General features: G+C 31.7%; 1 protein-coding gene across 2 annotated transcripts in view; it reads left to right on the forward strand.

The window, feature by feature from the left end:
• Nucleotides 1-264: 264 nt before the first annotated feature.
• LOC142318767 (sodium/potassium-transporting ATPase subunit beta-2-like) overlaps nt 265-22,459 on the forward strand; it is a 53,628-nt gene continuing 31,433 nt past the window's right edge. Inside the window, exon 1 of one of the 2 annotated variants that reach the window (XM_075355218.1) lies at nt 265-421. The gene's annotated coding sequence lies outside the window, so the exon portion shown is untranslated. Of the gene's footprint in view, nt 422-684; nt 953-22,459 lie in introns of those variants that run through there. The other variant, XM_075355220.1, reaches the window with a different exon arrangement.

Raw genomic sequence — 22,459 nt, forward strand, 5'->3', positions numbered from 1 at the left:
AAAATTTATTTTATATGTATTTATCTGTGTACTTGTATATTATATTTTCGTATCGTATGAATCTATTTTATAAATTTTTATAATTAACTGTACAAATTACCTACTAAAAACAAAATAAAAAATAAATTAGTGCTTTTATTTAACAACCGTTTAAATTAATAAAAGATATAAATTATAGAAAATAAACAATATAAATTTAACGAAAATAAAAAGTACAACAAAGTATATTATATCTGCAGATCTGACGGTCGGAACGGAGTGGGCAGTAGACGATACCACACATCCCGCACATGCATGCATGGCAATGAGACCTCGCTTACTCAATAGGGTAATAGTTAATATCCGTCAGTCCAGGAAAGATAGACCAGTGCAAACTGGACAGTGCTTGACGGGGTGGATTCGGCTGGACATTAAATTTCAGGTCTGCTCTAATTTATTTTAAAATAATTTAATTTTTACCGTTATCAAACACACACACCTCCCGTAAAATAAATCCTATTTTTATTAATTATTTATTTAGATTATTTGGTTTATTTTTATCTACTTTTTAACGAGTAAAACGATTCGGGAAAGCGCTTTTTCCACGTTTTAATAGCGACAATCAGAATTATAAACTAGCATTGTAGTAGCAAATTGATCTAGTTACTGGTTCTTTTAAGCCCCGGTTTATTCAGTCCGTCTGTCAGACGCCCGACCGATGGCATTCGCGAGCGTTAACAGTTGTATACATGTCTAAGTCATTTCGATATTGTAGATTACACATTTTTTATAACTTAATATTTTAATGCGTTATTTATTTATATTTTAAAACTAATAAATTACTTAAAAGTAATATTTTTATTATTTCTTAATCGATAAAAATTTAGTATTATATTTAATTTTTTTTCTTTTCGGATTTTACTGTTGTATTATATATATATTTGAGACGTAATTTATTTGATACGATATTAAGGTAAGCTTATAACTAAATTATATGTGCATGTCTGGAATTAGCAAAGAATGTAAACGATAAAACTGCAATTAATAAAAGACAATAATTGTTTAATAATTTATTATATACTCTAATCAAAAAATTAAAAAAATAGATTGATTTATTTTTCTATTACATGAAAAACTCAAACTATTCTTGGTTTTTTATTTTTACATATCATTTAAGGCTTTTTATCTGTTAATATATCGTGTTGCTTTTAAAATTATTTCATATTAAATGTAGGATAATGTGATTAACAGTTAAAATAAAAAAAGAAACTTCGATTAGAAAAATTCAAAAATATTTTTTTTGATTTTTACTACGTTTTCATCAACGTATCTACAAGAAAAGTAGAAAAAAATTATTTATTAGGCTATGAAAGATAGCGAAAAGGAAATAATAATAATAATGATGGCGATTGTATGAGCTCCTCGCTAACCAATATTTTCAAATCATTGACTGTTTGTAAACGATTTAAACAAGGAATACTATCAATTCAACGCGTAAATATTTTTTAAATGTATATATATTCAAACCTTTATGATCAAGTCTTTATTGATCATTTAAACCTAAGATGGTCAGTTAGAATTTAAAAATTTTAAAATTATTGTAGACAATGTTCTTTTGGTGATATTTTGTACAGAGAACATTTATCCAGATAACTAAATTGGAAAATTTTACTTATATAAATAATTTCACGGTGTTCAAACAGCAGTTTTTCGAAAGTAGATTCGCATTTTATATACATTAATAATAGTGATAATTTATTTGTTTTGTTTGTGCAATAGAACAGCTACACAAAGCATTTGCGTATTACACATAGGTACAGAAAAACGTGTAATTCATGTAAAAACATAATTCAATTTTACAATAATTGCACAGTTAACAATTTACATATAATTAAAAAAAAACACATAATTTAGAATATAATAATAATGGCGGCATCCTTTATATCGAAAACGAACTTCACGCTAACCAATATTTTCTATAAGTAAATAACTTATAGAAAGACGCGAGTGGTATATATATATATATACCCTTTCACCCGGAGATCCTGGATTCGAATCCCGGTCAGGCATGGCATTTTTTACACACGCTACAAAACATTCATCTCATCCTCTGCGGAATGAATTGCTTGACTGCGGACCCGGAAGTAAAAAAAAAAATTAAAATATTTTCAAGCAATAATATACAGAGTGTATCACGAAGTTCTCCCGGGACTTTTATAAACTATTCTACTCGTGAAAATAATCGAAAAAGTTCATATAAACAAATGTTTTAAAATGCCTCGTTTGCGAGTTACGGCTATTGAAAGATTTCGCTCGGATTTCAGGTACACAGGTTAAATGAGGTTGTACTGAAAATGTCTTTAATATGTTAATTAAGAAAAAGAATTAATAATGATTTCGTACAGTTTTTAAACTGAAAAATAGAATAGGACCCAAAATTATACTTGCAGTAGTTTTTGAGAAATATGGGGTGAAAACTAATAAATTGGAGTAAAAAACCCCTGTTTTTTTTTATGTTTGCCGTACAATAACTTTGTTACATGGGTAATAAACACATAAAATTTTTAAACGAAACTTAAGAGAATTTAATTCTAAACAAAACGGTGTGTGATAAGTTAAATAAAACAAACAAAAGTTTTGAAAGATTTGAATTTTATTTTACAGAGAGCCTTATTTAAGCTCAATGGAAATCGTTTAAATGCATCCTTTTGCTTATATTAATCACGCCTCAGATTTTAGCGTTTCTTATGGACGGATTTTTTGTAGTTGGTCAGGGTTGTTTGTAGGCTCACCTACATATATTTAAAATTGAAATAAAACATATATTCGTAAAATTAAATAAATATGAGGCAAATGGAACCAAATTGAAAAGGTGTTCTTTCTTTTACATTTATATCTTTTTAAAATTATTTATTTGTTTTTTAAATCGACATATAACATTTGCAGGATTTAAAGAAAAGTTTTTCATTTTATTCATGAAAATTAAAGATTTTGAAACACACTATCTACTAAAAAGTAAATAAATAAACATAATTTGTATAAATGTATATATTAGTCATATCACTTTCTTCTAATTTGATTGTCATCGGTTTGATTCCCACAGAAATTTTTTTATCATGATAGAATTACCTTATGGAATCATTAATGTAAACTGTAGATTAACAGTGTTATTTTTTATTTATTTTACTACCATATGAATTTTATTAGACGTCTGTTAGAATTTTTATTCATTCACCACAATTACATAAAAATATAATTCAAATCGTAGGATAATTATAGATTAAATAAATAACATCAACAATTGAGGCGTTACTTTACACAGTGGAAATCGCAAATGAAGAAGAATTTACAATATAAAATTAATTAATAGATATAACAACGTGGTTTCTGTCCATATTAATAAAAAAAAAAAAAACTAATATAGTGATATAACTATATAAAAATAATAAATTTAAACTCCTCTAGACGATGGCCTCTCAGTCTTTCACTTAGAAGATCTCGGGTTCGAATATCAGTCACATTTCTTACTTTTCATACCCTGCAAAATTTTGTCATCATATTACAGTGCACTAGCTTCAAGCTTATAAAGTAAATTAATCGTCTTAAAAAAATTTAAATCGTTAAACAACAAAATAAAAAATTTGAAGACATTTCATGGAAATTATATTTGCGTACATATACGCGTATAAATACGTATATATTAAACATATAGACTCAGGTATCTCTAATTAGTATCGCTTTTAAAAACAGAAAAATACGTTTTTTAATGAGATTGTTTTATTTAATTTCAAATAAATTGTTGAGAAAATTTTTAAATCGTTAAATAATTTATTAAAAATACTTTCTCACAGGTGGAAGTGTTAGTTGTAAAGTGCGAAAATGGACCTGTTGTCTGTGTTTTTTTTTATGTAGCTTACACAACTTATTCTGCCTTAAGAGTTATTTAGGCCTGTAACGACGACAGCCTTCTAATAATAACTGAATTTAGAAGATCATTTGAGAACTTGCACTGCAGGTGACCTGAGCCCGTAATTCTAATTATCTATAACAGCCTCTCAAGAGAAAACAAAACAGTAGTATTCGTATGAGTCCCGGGGGATTGAGGTATACTCGGGATCGAACGAGCTGATGAGGCTGCCAAGATAGTGGCCTCCGATTGAAATTAATGTGTGAGAACGACTTCATGAAGACAGTTCGCGCGTGTTAAACTGAGTATTCAATGGAATAAGTTCTGGTCGATGAATCATCCAACGGCCTTACATGGCATCCAGGAGAACGTCTTCGAGAAACCTTTTATCCCAAACAACAGAAGAGTGGCGGCTCGCGTATAGGCACTGTGGAACTGCAGCACCCCCTATTTCCATTTGATATTATCGGTAACATTTAATATAACGAGTCCTTTTTTATTTAATTCTTTCTCTATACTTGTACAATATATAATCCTTAAGCTTAATGCCAGTAGCCATCCCCGAATTTATGAGAAAAAATAGAAAATTCTTTTTATGGAACTGTCTGCTTCGCAGTTCTAGCGGCGTGGTGTTTGGCTGTTGTGGGCGTGTGCACATGAGCATATAGGAAGCTGCACGCGAGGCTGCAAGGGAGAGAGAGCACTGTTGATCCCGCAATGCCGACTCTGGTTTGCAGGTGGAAGGTAGTTTTTTTTTTACTCCGCGAGTGAATGGAACGTTCCTTGTTCGTTCCCTTTTCTAGTTTAGTCGGTGGAAGGAATATGAAAGTGGTTTAGTTGTTTTTTTCAGTAGCGATCAGAAATGGCGGAAATTAAGGGCTCTTCGATTGCTAAATCTGTTCAAAAACATGCTGGAAGGGTGAAAAAGAAAGTAATTAGTAAAAACCAATTATGTATTTGTTTCTGTGTATATAGAAATTTAAATTAAGCACCGTTGGACTATAGTGTTTTAAGCGGACATTTTATTAAGTTATTATCTATTAATACTAAAAAATAAAATCTGTATTTACATTTTATTATTTATTCGGTTAAACCGAATACGGGTTTTAAGCACGATATGCTTATAAACCGTGTACATATTCTTGAATGTGATAAAGTGTAGAATTAGATTATTATCCTGCTTCCATCTATTCTATTCGATTCATTTTTTCGGTTCTTTTATTCTACGAGCTGCCACTGCTCTGTTCTGTTATTTGAAGACCAGAAGAGACTACTTTTCTGTTATTCCAGATAAAAGGATACTCATCCTAACGCGACTGAGGATTGTGTACGCAAAACGAACCCTCGCCTACCTGTTTGGCTCTTCTCAGCAGAACTATGAGGCGTGCAATGCAGAATGGTCCGTAAACCACTTAATTCTAGTTTCCGTAATATTCGGGAATATTCGTCGTCATTTAAACCTAGGTTCAGATGAGATGTGAAGGATTTGCTCAATATGAAGAAATACATCAAAAGACTGTTGCGGTTTCTCTATGTTAGTGGGATGAAAAGCTCAATTTCGCGGTTTTGCTTACGTGAGATCCCTTACGTAGTACTGTGTGCTCAGTGAAAATAGTCTAATAGTCATGTTCTTGTCACGATATTTGTTATCCGATGTTTGGAGTTTATTGACTAATTACTTATGAACGCTTAGTTTCATTTAGATCGCTAATGACTTATTATTGATATTACTATAAAATTTGATGGGAACACCACATGACTTTTGTACGCCTATTAAATTACATATACACATTTTTTAAAATGAAAAGTATATAAAATTTTATTTCGGTAATAACTTCTGATTTTTTTTTTTTTTTTAATTGTTATTATTTATTGTAGATTTTTTTGTACAATCATAGGTTAATAATTACTAATAAATCAATATGTTTAAATTCAAAAGAAAGGTAAAAAAAAGGGATGAAGGTGGATTCGAACCGATGTCTCTTCCCCTTGTAAGGTCCAAATATTTCATAATTAAACTTTATTTGGTTATAACTTTGGAAGCAATGAAAATAAGTATCACGATATATCCGCGAAAAGCTCTCAATGAGGACTTATAACTGCGGTTAAAAAAAGGCTTTTTTTGGACATTTTTGGTCAAGTGGATTGCAATCAAAATGGAAGGTGCACAACTAGATGTTACAATAGTCCCAATCCAAAATTTAAAAATTCTACGGTTAATCGTTTTTGAGTTATGCGAGATACATACGTACGTACAAAGACGTCAGGCCGAAACTAGTCAAAATGGTTTCAGGGATGATCAAAATGGATATTCCGTTGAAATCTGAAAACCGAAATTTTTTCGTGATTACGTCATTTACTTCGTGCAAGGAAGTAACAAACAATGAAAAAAAAGTTCTGTTTTCTGTTTTTATACAGGTAATATTGTTTTTTATTTCATAACCAAATGACTAGTTTTATTCTATTTATTGTATACAGTGAACTTTCTCTTGTAATGAAAACATAACAGCTCTTGTAATGAAAATTTCTCTGTAAAAAAAAGAGGAACTGGTTGGTCCTAATTTCTACATCGATCAGTGTATTTTAAGCTCTCTGTAACACAAAAAAAATGCCTAAATTTCTCTACAACGGTCAAACAATACGTATTACAACTACTTTTAAATCGATGGGGGGCAGAATTTTTCGAAGGTTAACGATCAAGGTATCTGAACTCTTTAAATAGAAACAGGTTACACTAGAACGCATATGTATATATATATATATATATATATATATACCTTTCTACGAATTCTATGAATAACCTTTTTTTATCTGTTACTTAACAAGGACGCGCCAATAATTCGATACCAATACTCCGCCCTTTGCTTCATATAGGCCTAAATCATGTAGTGTAATTATCTACAAGTTGATGCGTATTGTACTGTATATTACAATACACAGCTATTTATGCAATAGTACTACAGTTCAATATTTACAGTACGTTCAAGCCGTTCTTTGTTTTGTTGTTTTTAGTTTCAGATTATAGCTATTCATTCTTCACAAAAAAAATTAAAATTATTCAAATATTAGAATAGAGAAATAAGAAATTTGATATTTGTTGTAATTTTAATTTGGCCTCATCTACAGTAAGAGTAATATTAAATAGTAGAGAAAAATTACTGAATGAGTCCCAAGAGGGAAACAGTAATTCTAAAAAAAATCTGATGTGGATACCACATGACTTCCTTGTATGTCTATTAAATTAAATATACAAGTTTTTTTTAAAATGAAAAGTACTAAAATTTAATTCATTAATAACTTCTGATATTTTATATACATATATTTTTTTTTATTGTTATTATTGAATTATTATTTATCGTATTTTTTTTTACAATCAGAGATTAGTGATTATTAATAAATCAGTATATTTAAATTAAAAAAAAAAGTTAAAAAAGGAGATGAAATCTGATTTGAATCAATGTGCCTTCCTCTGTAAGATCCAGATATTTCATTAATTAAAATTATATTTTTTTATAACTCTAGAACCAATGAAAATGAGTACCACTTATGAATATCGTTGAAAAGCTCTCAATGAGGTCTTGTTAGTATATTTAAAAAAAAAACATAAAAAATCAATTTTTTTGGATTTTGGGCTTTTTTGGACACTTCTGGTTCAGTCGATTGCAATCAAAAGGGGAGATGCACAACTAGATGTTATAACAGTCCCAAATTCAAAATTTCAACATCCTACATATTCGGTCTCCACAAGCAAACATCGTCCATACCAGACCACTAAACGCACACACTGCTCACCACAAATGCCTAAAGAGGAAAACATTCAGAAAAAGTAGAACACCTAACTGGTACTAAGACGTACCACACACATTTATGCATTGACATTTTTGGTCAAGTCGAGTACAATCAAAATAGAAGGTGCACAACTAGATGTTACAATAGTCCTAATCCAAAATTTAAAAATACGTACGTACGGAGACGTAAGGCCGAAACTAGTCAAAATGGATTTAGGGATGATCAAAATGGATATTTCCGCTGAAATCTGAAAACCGAAATTTTTTCGGTTGGCGAATCAAGCTAACACAAGACAAGCGCACAACTATCATAAAGACATGCCCACAACAGCAAACTTATCCACCAAAGTACACTAAAAAGTTAATTAAATTTCCAATCTCACCCAGAGTACACGAAATATACACCCATCATCTAACACACACACACACACACACACACACACACACACACACACACACACACACACACACACACACACACATACACACACACACACACACACACACACACACACACACACAACTCAACTCAACTCAACTCAACTACTTACCAACTTAACACTTACCCACATATTCGTCAGCCATAATCATTAAAAACGTGAGCAACGCCCTCAGGCCGGGTGCGGAGTGTCCAAGGCCTCACCGCACCAAAGCTACCCCCCTCATGCTCGAGAGAGCCCCCAAGGCACTCAGACGCAGACCTATCCAACCTCGCATCCTCAGACGCCTCATTCCCTTGCAGGCTGCGCCAATGCTCGCCGTCTTCTACGAGTTTTTTTCTGTTTTACTAAGTTCTTTTAAAACCTTTCTATTATAATAAGCAATAATAGTCCACTGCTTCACACACAGAAGCATTACCTTCCGAAAAACCTCAGGGCTGAACATGTCTACCCGACAAAGGGCACCTAGCATCCATCTCCGTGCATTCTGGAATCGCGTACAACTGAAAAAGACATGGTACGGAGTTCCCTCAACATCGCAAGCTGGACAACGGTCTGAATGGTCAAGAGCGAACCTAAACAGATACGATCTGTAACCACCATGTCCGGCCAGGAATTGCGTAAGACTATAATCAATTGATCCGTGAGTCCTACTGCACCAACTCCTTGCATTCCCAATGAGACGATAAGTCCATCGACTTTTCTCTCCCGCATTCCACCGTTCTTGCCAAGTATTCATCCTACGGCTAATCATTTTTGAGTTATGCGAGATACATACGTACGTACGTACGTACAGACGTCACGGCGAAACTAGTCAAAATGGATTACAGATGATCAAAGTGGATATTACCGTTAAAATCTGAAAACTGAAATTTTTCGCGATCACAATACGTTCTTTACTTCGTACAAGGACGTAAAAAAAAAATCTAGTACCGGTTTCAGTGGTCTAGGATGAAATAGGTTTTCAATGGCTTTACTAGTAAAAAAAAAATCAAACTTTTCAGTTAACCGCTCAATTTTGAAAACTAAAGCGGAATATATTACTAAAAAAGCTAAAATTATTATTATTATTATTATTATTGCTAAAAGGTTTATAGATCATTCAATTATCCTGACAGAATACCTAAAGAAATAACTTATTAAAGAATAAACGATATATAAAGAAATAAGTTTTGGTAAATTTAAAAGAATTTGTTACATTTAGGAATAATATAATATAATATAATGTTGTCAGGTCGAAGTATTTTCAGATTTGTTTATCAAAGGCCAGCAAATAAAATCAGATTCAAAAAATTGAAATAAAATTATGCGAATACATTCATAGAGTGATTATTTATGAATATAATTAGTTTCGTAGCAAATTATATTTTTCCAATATTAGTAATTTTAAAATCATTATATTTCAAAATACTATTTCGGAACTCACTCAAAAAAACCAGTTATAAATTCCAAAGATTTTACTAAATTAAATATTAAACAACAATAACAGTTAAGGAAAAATATTTACTTTTAGATGATTAAAACAATTTTGCGGAAATTTAAATTTTTGACTGGGTTTTGTGAGCGTATGTTTGTAAAATGCGTCAGTTCACATCAAACAATGAAAATAACAGTATAAATAAATGGTTGTAATAAATTAACAAAAACAGATTTTTCTTTTAAACTTGACAAAGTCATCCAGAAATATGTATTTTATAGAGTGTTAACCTTAGAGTTCATTATTCAATTTAAATTTTAAAAAAATATATGTTTTAGATAAAAAACGAGTCTTCTTTTGTTTATGATTTAACAGATCATTCTCATGTTTGCTACTTCATTGTACAAAGTAAATGAAGTATTGTGATTGCGAAAAATTTCGGTTTTCATATTTCACCGGAAATATCCATTTTGACCATCCCTGAATCCATATTTTGTTTCGGCATGAAGTCTGTACTTACGTGTGTATCTCGCATAACTCAAAAACGATTAGTTGTAGGATGTTGAAATTTTGGATTTAGAACTGCATTAACATCTAGTTGTGCACCTCCCTTTTTGATTGCAATCGACTAAACCAAAAGGTTCCAAAAAAGCTCAAAATCCCCAAACAATTGAATTTTGGACTCTTTATTGCAGTAATAAGCCCTCATTGAGAACTTTTCAATGATACATCATAAGTGGTACTTATTTTCATCAGTTTCAGAGTTACAGCCAAATATAGAGGTTAATAATTTTAATAAATCAATATATTTAAATTAAAACAAAAAAAAAGGAGATGAAGTCTGATTCGAACCGATATGCATTCCCCTTGTAATATCCAAATATTTTATTAATTAAAATTTCATTTTGCTATAACTCTGGAACCAATGAAAATAAGTTTCACCGAAAAGCCGAATATATCGCTGAAAGGCTTTCAATGAGGGCTTATTACTGTAGTTAAGAAAAAGTTCAAAATACAAATATTTGGGGATTTTGAGCTTTTTTGAACACTTTTAGTTCAGCCGATTGCAATCAAAAGGGGAAGTGTACAACTAGATATTATAACACTCTTAAATCCAAAATTTCAACATCCAATCGCTAATCGTTTTTGAGTTATGAGAGATACATACCTACGTACAAACGTCACGCCTAACTAGTCAAAATGGATTCATGGATGGTCAAATTGGATATTTCCGTTGAAATCTGAAAACCGAAATTTTTCGCGACCACAATACTTCCTTTACTTCGTACAAGGAAGTAAAAAATTAATGAATATAATTAATGTAAAAAAAAAATCCGTATAATGAAACGATATGGTTTATCATTTCACGAAATAACAACACATCAGGCCGTGAGCAATAACGATTTATTAATAAATAGCATCCCTCCATGCGGTTTCATAAATTTTATAATGCAACACAATTTGATAAATCTAAGAATTCCTAAGATATTTAAGATTGAAAAATTAAACGACCGCCATTTTGAAATTTATCAACGAAGAGTATGTTATTTTTTCCCTATTTAAAAAAAAAAATGTGGACAGACGGGAAAATATGCGTTTTCGGACCTATTTTCACATTTTTTCTTAAGTATATTAAATAGAATTACTTCCTAGAGTTTGGCTTCACCTTTTAAGATAATCTGTTTTTACATGTATATTTCGATAATAATACAAATTGATCTTTTGTAGACAATGATATTAAACGTAGTAAATTACATATTCTTCAGATTATGTAATTTTTATGAAGTCGATATTGACATTGGCGATGATCGATATAGAGAATGATATAAAATTTAACAAAAGAAGTTCTAGGTTATTTATTTACACGTTCGTTGATTTTTTGTGATTTAAATAGCAGTGAGATCGGTGAGGTTTGAACGGTGGTAATATTCCGGGGGTCATAAGAAAGCTACAGTTAAAATTTCGTAATGATTGGTTCAGTAGTTTTCGCGGTTACTGGGAACAAAAGAAAAAGACATCTCCTTATATAGTAATGAGAATTTATAATCTGTCTATATAAATAGGGAGGAGTTTTTATTTCAGTTTGTTACTTAATCTTTGACCGATTTTTACTGGAAAGATATTAATTATAAATTTGTATAAATTGGCGGGAGATATACGGTAAATTGATGAATGTACATTTGAATTACGTTACAACAAATCCGTGCATCGATTTAGTAGTTTCCAAAACCGGGATATTTTCTTATTTAAGTGATGTGTATTTATTTTTTAAAATTTTATAAACTTATTTATTGATAGAAAAAAAAATTGCATTATGTTTGACTTATTGCATTTACAACGCTTTGAAACGCAACAAAAGAAAGATGATTATATTTTAACAGAGTACTCATTATGTAACTTAAATATATGTATTTATTTAAACATATGTATGAGTTTGTATTAAGTATTTAATTTACAATCTCAATCATGCTACCTAAATTCCTCTTTACCAGATTATGGAAGAGAGTAACCAAGTATTTGGCAACCTTACAATACAACAGAACAGAAGGAGGTTGTTTAGCCAACAATGACGGCTCAATCTGTGGAATATCGCAGGGTACCGCTCGATAGGTACAGAAGCGGCGTCAGTCATAGCTGATGTGCCACCGATTGATCTACAGGCCGGGATGAAACATTCTATTGCATCGGTTCAAGTCCTAGTAAAACCAATTATTTTTACACGGATTTGAATACTAGATCTTGGATACCGGTGTTGTTTAGTGGTTGGGTTTCAATTAACTACACATCTCTGGAATGGTCGAACTGAGAATGTACAAAACTACACTTCATTTACACTCATACATACCATCCTCATTCATCCTCTGAAGTATTATCTAAACGGTAGTTACCGGAAGCTAAACAGAAAAAAGGAAAAGAACTAGTTGACGCATACCATGTAATTTACGAGTGCGCAAAAAAACGAACTTATGAGAACGGAGACTATTTTTCGGCTCGACATTATCGAGTCGACATTAGATCTCCGTGGGAATTGGAGAAACCGGGCCGAATGGGTAATCGTTGAAAATTTCTACGGGTTTCTGGCAAGAGAACGGATTGCCGAGGGAATTTAGGGTTCCGCCTGGTCTTTCCTGCGTCTTGGTTTTGTTGTTCTTGTGTTATAAGGTTTGATGTTTTTGTAGTGTTTTGTTTATTTAGACTTATTTTTATTTCTTATTTTGTGTTATAGTTGCGTGTTGAACTCAACTTCTAACCTGTCGGGTACGTAGTTCGTTTTTAATTTCAGTTCCTTCATATCACTCAGTCTTGTTGAAGACTCAACATAGATGTGTTTTGTTTTAAAGAATTCATTTCCTAGTAGTACATCGATGGGAATATCACACGTGGTATTCGCATCGGTAGCATCCTGACTGAGGCAAGAACAAAGCTGAGAGATGCCTTTTTCCGAGTTTGTAAAGATGACCTCCGGTAAAGCGCATAAAGACTAGGTATAGAGGGGTGGCGTGGCGACCGAAACTGCCGCATGGAGGGTGTCTTTCCCTACGGGATCAAGATGAGCGGTTCAGTTATGACTATTTTATTTAGAGCATTTTTTGGGGTGGGGTGCAATTTTGCCAAAATTTGTTTATGAAATATTGTTTTTAATTGTTAAAAAATGTTCCTAAGAAAAGTAAAACTTAATGAGGTGAATTCTCGAGATACTGAGGGTAACCTTGTTCTACAGTCTCACCCCCTTGACCTTTTAAGTTGAAAATTTAATGACATCAATGCCTGATACATAGAAGTAATCTGACCAAGTTTGGTAGAAATCGGTCGAGTAGTGTCGAAGATATAAGGTGATTTAGGGTGTGATACCTAACACCGAACACACACGTACAAACGGAAAATTTCCATCTGGATTTTAGTTTTTTGGGTTTCTTAGGTGTCAAAATGTAAAGATCCGGTGGAAATCGCATAGTTCCCTTCTATAGCTATAGCTCTGCTGTTGTAATGCTGGGCGGGGAAGTAAAAAAAAAAAAAAGAAGAAATTATTTTAAAAATAAGTTGTTTCAGATTCTGTAATAGAATTATTTATTCGGTTGGTCAACCTAAACCATCGATAAATAGTTAAGAGTGTAATAGCTAATAAGAGCAGAAGGTCGATGGGTAGGTTTTGTTTATGTTTACATTTAATTCTTCTGGGTTCTGATTAATGACTTGATATCTTTCACAATATTTGTTTGTAATCCGTCCATTCTCTATTGTTGTTTACGATTTTGAATCTACTTTGATTCTCTTTTAATCACTGTTCACACATATATTTATATATAACAACAAAAAATATTTATGCGGCAATAAACCGTTAATGTGTCTTCCTTAACCGTATTACTTGATCCTGTTCCGCTACGTTGAATTTCGTTTTTCCCAGGTCAAGTCTGAATTTTTTGATCGTGGATCGAGTGTTTCTGAGGGTTCAGTTCTGGGGCCGGTTGTATACTCGGTCTTCACTGCGGACCTCCCGACTCCAGAGGATATCACAGTTGCATCGTTTACGGATGACTCGGCGATCCTAGCAGGGGATGCTGAGCCTATCGCACCTTTTGATAAATTTTAAACTGTATTAGATCTAAATAACGAACGGCTAGCTAAATGGAAGATGATTTATCCGGCTAAGTCTACGCATATTACGTTTGCGATGAGGAGGGGGTGACTGCCCGCGAGTTCAACTTAATGGAGTTTTCGTCGTGCATACACATCTTTCGATACCTAGGAGTCCATCTGGATTGCCGCCTCATGTGGAGGAGTCATGTCAGAAAAGGATGCAGCATAACGTTAAGTTCAGAGAAATGTACTGGTTTTTAGGCAGCAGGTCGCAATTATCATCAGCTAATAAGTAATTGCTCCACTCAGTGGTCCTGAAACCGATTTGAATCTACGGAATCCAACTATGAGTTACGAAAAGCGAGAGTAACATTGAAGTAGTGTGCGAGTCCAGAACAAAGTATTCAAAAATATAACAGATGCGCCGTGATTTGCGAAAAACACTGAAACACACGATTATCTGGAATTTTCAATCGTTCAAGAGGAGGTTCGGAGAGTAGGTACAAGATACAAAATGAGACCTGGCTCGCGATTAACCTTCTGGATAACAGCGAGGACGTTAGGCTCCTAAAGCGACTACATACATTAGATCTGTAAGTTCTCCAAAATTTGAGGTGAATCAGCTATCCTAGGGTGTTGTGCATTGTCAAAATTCTTCATTAATCTCGCCACTTTTGTTTGTTCTTTGAGTAATTTAACATTTTGTTTAATTAGTTATTTTATATGTGATTGTAACATTATTTTTGGTGTTTTCTTTGTTTTTATGTTCTGAACTGTGGACGATCAATATTCTTTTGATTCATCTTTTTATGTGCTTCTTTAAGTTTAATATATATTTATATACTATAATTGATATGTACAAGTATATACGTAGAGTATATTCAATTCTTTGAGAAATTTCAATGGAAACCCCTGTCTGCATGTCCTTTTTTTTGTCCAAATTTACGTATGGTTCTGGTAAAATTGAACCGATTATAAATTAAACACTGCGGGAAAAATATATGTTTATTTATGTATAGCAATATAAAATATTAATGTGTAAATAAAATTTCGTTTAGGATGAATAAAATTATATTCCAACATTTTTAAGAGGAGTAGTGTAACTCATATTGATTAAATAAGATGACGTCAATATCGCCTCACTCCCACGTTTTCCTTACGACAATTAACGTCTAATATATTATACGAGTCTCTTGACTATTATTCTTTTAATATTATAACACCAGACAAACAAACACTTTTCAGCGAAATACCCATACTTTTGCGCGCGCGCGTTCACACATACACACACGCACACACACACACACACACACACACACACACACACACACACACACATAAATGTTAGACGTATATATATAATAAAGTGTCCTGACTGACACACCAACGCAAGTTCAAAACGCTTAATCCAGTTACTGAATTTTGGTGGATATTTTGATTTTTACTTCCTTGTACGAAGTAGAGGAAGTATTGTGATCGCGAAAAATTTCGGTTTTCAGTTTTCAATAGAATATCCATTTTGACTAGTTTTGGTGTGACGACTGTACGTACGTATTTAAGTATCTCGCATAACTCAAAAACGATTAGCCGTAGGATGTTGAAATTTTAGATTTCGGACTGTTGTAGCATCTAGTTGTGCACCTCCCTTTTTGATCGCAATTGACTGAACTAAAAGTGTCCAAAAAAGCTCAAAATCCCCAAAAGATTGAATTTTGGACTTTTTACTGCAGTAATAAGCCCTCATTGAGAGCTTTTCAACGATATATCATAAGTGGTACTTATTTTCATCGGTTTCAGAGTTACAGCCAAATAAAATTTTAATTAATGAAATATTTGAATATTACAAGGGGAAGGCACATCGGTTCAAATCCGACTTCGACTCCTTTTTTTTAACTTGTTTTTCTTTAATTTAAATATATTATTTTATCGATAATTATTAACCTCTGATTGTAAAAAAAAATTGCAATAAATAATAATTCAATAATAACAATAAAAATATTAATATCAGAAGTTATTAATGAAATAAAATTTGATGTACTTTTCATTTTAAAAAAAATGTGCGTACGTAATTTAATAGGTATACAAGGAGATCATGTGATATCAACATCAGATTTTTTAATACAGGCACTCACTAAGAAAGGATTTTCCCCGTTTCTCAAAAATTCAATTTGGGAGATGGCAAAGTTTTTCATGACACTATATTAACCAGAAAGTGTTACAGTAGTGAAAATTAGTATTAAAACATTTTTTTCTTAAATAAAAGGGCACTTGTTTCACAGTTTTCAAAAATTCAATTTTGGGCTAACTGGCGGACCTAAATATTAAAAGAAAATTCTGAATCTCAACAATTTGTAGTGAATAAATATTGTATTCTAAAAGATAACTTCGGTACACATTCTACACTGTTTTATCGTTAAAATTCTTTTTCTTTTTCCTGTTTAGCCTCCGGGAATTACCGTTCAGATAATACATCAGAGGATGATATGTATGAGTGTAAATAAAGTGTAGTCTTGTCTGTACAAGATTACACTTTATTTACACTCAGTTCGACCGATCAGGTCTCAGTTCGACCGTTCCTGATGTGTGGTTAATTGAAACCCAATCACCAAAGAACACCGGTATCCACGATCTAGTATTCAAATCCGTGTAAAAATAACTGAATTTACTAGGACTTGAACTCCTTAAGTGTATACTTTTCCATTTTCAAATTTTTTGTGATCCAATTAAAAATAAGTCGTTATTTTTTTAAGAAATCAAAAGTTAACTGTATACAATTTCGTGGTACTCCTAAAACAGATCTTATTAATTTTCTTACACTATTACATTTTTATAATTACGTAAATTTGTATTTGAAATTGATTGCTCAAATTGAAAATTAAAAGCTGAAAATTTTGATATATAACTTCACCACGTAAGTTCGAAGCTTGAGAATGGCAATATGAAAACTGAAATTTTGTAGCTTATGATAAATGCCATGCCGGATGGGATTCGAACTCGGGACCTCCAGATAATTGGGAAAGCACTTCCACTCCACTACAGAATATTTTTTCGCCACTGCGTCATGTGGTTTATTTTTACATGCAATTCTACCTTTAATTATAATAAAAAAATCAACGAAATATAATCCTTCAATTAATATTTGAACTGAGAAAACATTCTCAAAAAAAATCTGATGTGGATATCACATGGCTAACTTGTACGACTGTTAAATTACATATACACATTTTTTTTTAAATGAAAAGTATATAAAATTTTATTTCGTTAATAACTTCTGATGTTTTTCATACTTTTTGTTTATTGTTATTATTTATTGCAAAAAAAATTTACAATCAGAGGTTAATAATTATTAATAAACCAATATATTTAAATTAAAAAAGCTAAAAAAAAAGATGAAGTCGGATTCGAACCGATGTGTCTTCCTCTTGTAAGATGAAAATGATCCATTAATTAAAGTTTTATTTGGCTATAACTCTGGAACCAATGAAAATAAGAACCACTTATATCATATATCGTTGAAAAGCTCTCAGTGACGGCTTATTACTACAATTAAGAAAAATTCCAAAATCCAAATAGTTTGGATTTTGGGCTTTTGGACACTTTTGGTCCAGTCGATTACAATCAAAAGGTGAGGTTCAAAACTATTACAACAGTCCTAAATCCAAAATTTCAACAACCTACGGTTGATAGTTTTTGAGTTATGCGAGATACGTACGTACGACGCTGAAACTAGTGAAAATGGATAGTCAAAATGGATATTTTCGTTGAAATCTTTCCGACCGAAATTTTTCGCGATCTCTATAGTTCCTTTACTTCGTGCAAGGAAGTAAAAAATAAAGCAGATAGTAAAGTTTATTTTTAAAAACAAATTGTCATTTACTTACTGTTTAATATTTGTTTTACTCTTTGTTAAGCGCTTTTGGTGATATCTTTCTTTCTCAGAACGTATAAAAATATAAATATTGAACTAAAAACGAGGTCTTTTCTCTTTTTCCCCCACAATGGATTTTTTTACGTACGTATTACGTATTAGTAATTGCTCATGTTATAATTATATGATATTTGCAGAGAAATTATATATATAATCTAACCGACCTTAACTTAAGCTCGCTAGTCAAGGTTAGCGAACGAAGCGAGCGTAGTTAAGTTTGGTTTGATTATCTTTATAATCTATATTTACAAGCAGATAATTATAACAAGAGCAATTACTAATACATAATACGTTACGTATAAAAACAAAAACCACTACGGGGAAAAACAGAAAAGACTCTAAAAACCTACTAAATAACTTAAATACAGATATATAAAAAGTAACTGCCTTTATTAGTTTCTGAACCTTAGAACTCTCGACTTCGAAATCAGGTGATCTCCAGTGACGAGTTCACCACTAGACCAACCCGATGGGTATAAATTAATGATTACAATTTTTTTTAAATGTAGACTTTTTTATAGTTTATATGTGAAGTATAAACTTTCAAAAAAAAAAATTAAACCGAAGAAATATTGAGCAAAGGAATAAAAAACATGTTTCAATTTTAAGTGGTGGGGGGGGGGGGTTTGATTATTTTGTAATTATTTTTTATTTAGATTTTTTATATATGCATTGTAGGTATAGATTTGCTTTAATAAAATTTTCTCTAAGATGCCTCGAAGAAAATCGAAATTGTACTTTATTCTCAATATACCCCATCTCCTTGATGAATTTTGAAAAAAAAATGTGATCAATCATCACATATATAGAAATATAATATTTATAGAAATATTTGAGCGAAATTTTAAGAAAATAATTTTGTTGAATCCTGAGATATAAAGCAAAACTTACTGCAACATATACACCTATGTTTTTTTTGGTTTAGTGAACCAGTTGGAACCTGGAATATAAAGATTTTTAAAAAAACCCGATGCCCAATTTTTGACATGATCTGCATTCTTTCCCCTTTAATATAGCAATTCTAGCAACATTTTTGCCGGCAAAGTATTATCTTGATATTATTCTGGTATAGTTTTACCCTAAAATTCGAAAAATATTGTTGGCAAATTTAAGGTAAATAATTATCGATATAGGCTACAAACATTAACCCACCTGGTTGGTCTACTGGTGAACGTCTTCCCAAATCAGGGAAGACGCGTTCACCAGTAGACCAACCAGGTGGAAGTCGTAAGTTCCAGCGTTCAAATCCTAAAAAAATCAGTTATTTTTACACGTATTTGAATACTAGATCGTGGATACCGGTGTTCCTTGGTGGTTGGGTTTCAATTAACCACACATTTCAGGAACGGTCGAAATGAGACTGTACAAGACTACACTTCATTTACACTCATACATATCATCCTCTGAAATAATATCTGAACGATAATTACCGAAGGCTAAACAGGAAAAGATACTACTTACATTTTGGAGAAATTAAGATCATCCAGCTGGTATAAAAATTTGATGTGGATCGACATGACTTCTTGTACGCCTATTAAATTACATATACACATTTTTTTTAAAATGAAAAGTACATAAAATTTTATTTCATTAATAACTTCTGATATTTTTTCATATTCGTTTTATATTATTATTTACTATAATTTTTTTTTACAATTATAGGTTAATAATGATTAATAGATCAACATTTAAATTAAAAAAAAAGGTAAAAAAGGAGATGAGGTCTGATTTGAAACGATATGCATTTCCCTTGTAAGATCCAAATACTTCATTAATTAAAATTTTATTTGGCTACAACTGGAACCAATGAAAATACGTACCACTAATGAAATATCATTGAAAAGCTCTCAATGAAGGCTTATTACTATAGTTAAGAAAAAGTCCAAAATCCAAATTCTTTGGATTTTGGGCTTTTTTGAACATTTTTGGTCCAGTCAATTACAATCAAAAGGGGAGGTGCAAAACTAGATGTTACAACAGTCGTAAATCCAAAATTTCAACATTCTACGGCTAATCGTTTTTGAGTTGTGCGAGATACATACGTACGTACTGTCTGTACGACGTATCACGCCGAAACTAGTCAAAATGGATTCAGGGATGGTCAAAATGGATATTTCCGTTGAAATCTGAAAACCGAAATTTTTTGCGATTAATAAACACCTTAGAGAAAAATTTATAAAAAATAAACTGGTATGAAAAAGCCGGAATAAAACTAAAAAAAAAAAAAAAATTGTATTTTTTTTCAATTTTTTTTTAAATTTTACAACTTTTGAAATTGGCTCCAAATTAAGCCTTAGTACATTTTCGTTTTCTTTTTTTCAATTTGGCAAAAAAAAAATTGTTTTGAAGTAGGAGCATATGATAAATTTAATTTTTTTTAGTGTTTTACTGTTGATCAGCTATTTAAAAGGTAATGTAAGCCACTTTTTAAAACTAGTTGTGAAAACATTATTTCTAGATCCAAAAATCTAGTAAACCAATAAATTCTAGAAAGTTATCCAATAATAGCCGCGATTTTGATTTGGGTTGTTGTATTCTGAAGATTTTTACGTCAAAATTTTTTTTTTTTTAATGACATTTAAATTGATATGACACAACCCTACCCTTTTCATATAAATATATGAGTTGTTCATCATGATTGCTTGAGAAAGTGGTTCTCTCTTACTGAAAAATGGATCGCTCCATGGTAAGAGCATTTGCTAAATTTTATGTTTCTATTTTTAATTATTGAAAAGTTACTTAAATGTTGCCATACCCTGTGCTCACCGGTATGTTTATATTAAGTAGTCTGAAAGGTATTGAGCCTTTGAAGGCCAAAATTGAGAATGTATTTATTGTTATTGGAAAATAACATTATGAGACCACATATGCATGCATAATTGTTTTCTACGTTCTTCTGACATTTTTCCGGCAACACCATAATCCTGTCGCTATAAAACTTCTGTGGTTTCTGGTCAAAAAATTGTGACAATTTATATTCGGAGGCCTTTATTGAAACTAATTAAATACCATTCAAGGAATTGTGCAGAGACCAAACAAATGACAGCCTGGCGGTGCCAGGTCCGAGCTATATAGTGGATGTATTAAAACCTCCCAGACAAGTTCTCTCAAATTCTGACGGGTTGTTACAAATTTTTGCGGTCTGGCGTTGTGAGCGTGGTATACGACATCTTTTCTGTTGACCAGTTCAGGCCGTTTCTTTTAAATTGCTAGGTGCAATCACGCTAATTGTCGACAGTACAGGTCTGAGTCTACCTTTCGCCTGGCGGCAGCAGCGCGTGATGAACGATGCCTTTTCAATCCCACCAAATGCAAAACATAACCTTCCTGGACGTCAGTGTGGGCTTGCTACAGACTGTGTAGCTTCTCCTCTCTTTGACCAAGATCTTTTTCGCACATTGTCGTCGTAGGTGATACACTTTTCATCACACGTGACCAACCGCCTCAGAAATGACTCGATTTCATTACGTTTTAGTAGAGATTTGTAGATTGAAATTCGATCAAGTAGATTTTTCAGTGTCGAATCATGTGTTACCCAAATGTTGAGCTTCATTTTGTAACCATCTTTCTCCAAATGATTTAATTACTGTTCGGTGATGAATGTTTAGGTCACAGGCGATATTATGACTGCTTATATACCGGTCTTTCTCAACTTTTGTCAGAATACGCTAAGACTATCTCGTGCGCAAAAGACTCAATACGTTTTAGGACACATATTATATATATGAACATGCTGAAAAGGCCTTCATCCAGCAGTGGATCGATAACGGGTAAAATTATGATTTTATATATATAATGTATATGTATGTATCACTGTATACAATCTCGGAGCAGTTCAAACTGAAAACATATAAAGTAAATAAACATAAGTGATTTAGGCATATACCATATTTGCATTTTACCTGGACTCTTATGTAAAACAAGAATAAAAATAAAGGTTTACCACAAGGAAAACTGGTATCAAAGACTCAAAAAAATGTATGTATTATCTTAAAAAAAATCGTATAAAATAAACGATTTAGTTTTCCTATAAATCTCACAAATGTTTTTAAAAGAAATTTTATGATTCTAAATAGCTGTTGATGAATTCATTCCATAACGTACGTAATTCAACAATGCATTTTCAAATAAAAAATTAAGATTTTTTATCGTACTTTTTATCTACTTATATATTTTGAAAGATTGTGAACGTGTAATTATTTAAAATAGGTTTAATTGACCTCCTTCAATGTACTCAGAATAGTTTGGAATTGTGTGTTATATCGTAAATAATTTAAATATGATTTTTTACAGAATATATATAATATTATTTTACTTTTCAGTTAATTTTTTATTAAAGTTAGTGCTAATATGTTATTTAAGCTTTAATTTCATGATTTGTGTTAATTGAAATAAATAAATAAAATTTTATTATTTGACCTA

The sequence above is a fragment of the Lycorma delicatula genome, chromosome 2 (genome assembly GCF_047948215.1).
Source record: "Lycorma delicatula isolate Av1 chromosome 2, ASM4794821v1, whole genome shotgun sequence".
NCBI classification, from domain to species: Eukaryota; Metazoa; Arthropoda; class Insecta; order Hemiptera; family Fulgoridae; genus Lycorma; species Lycorma delicatula.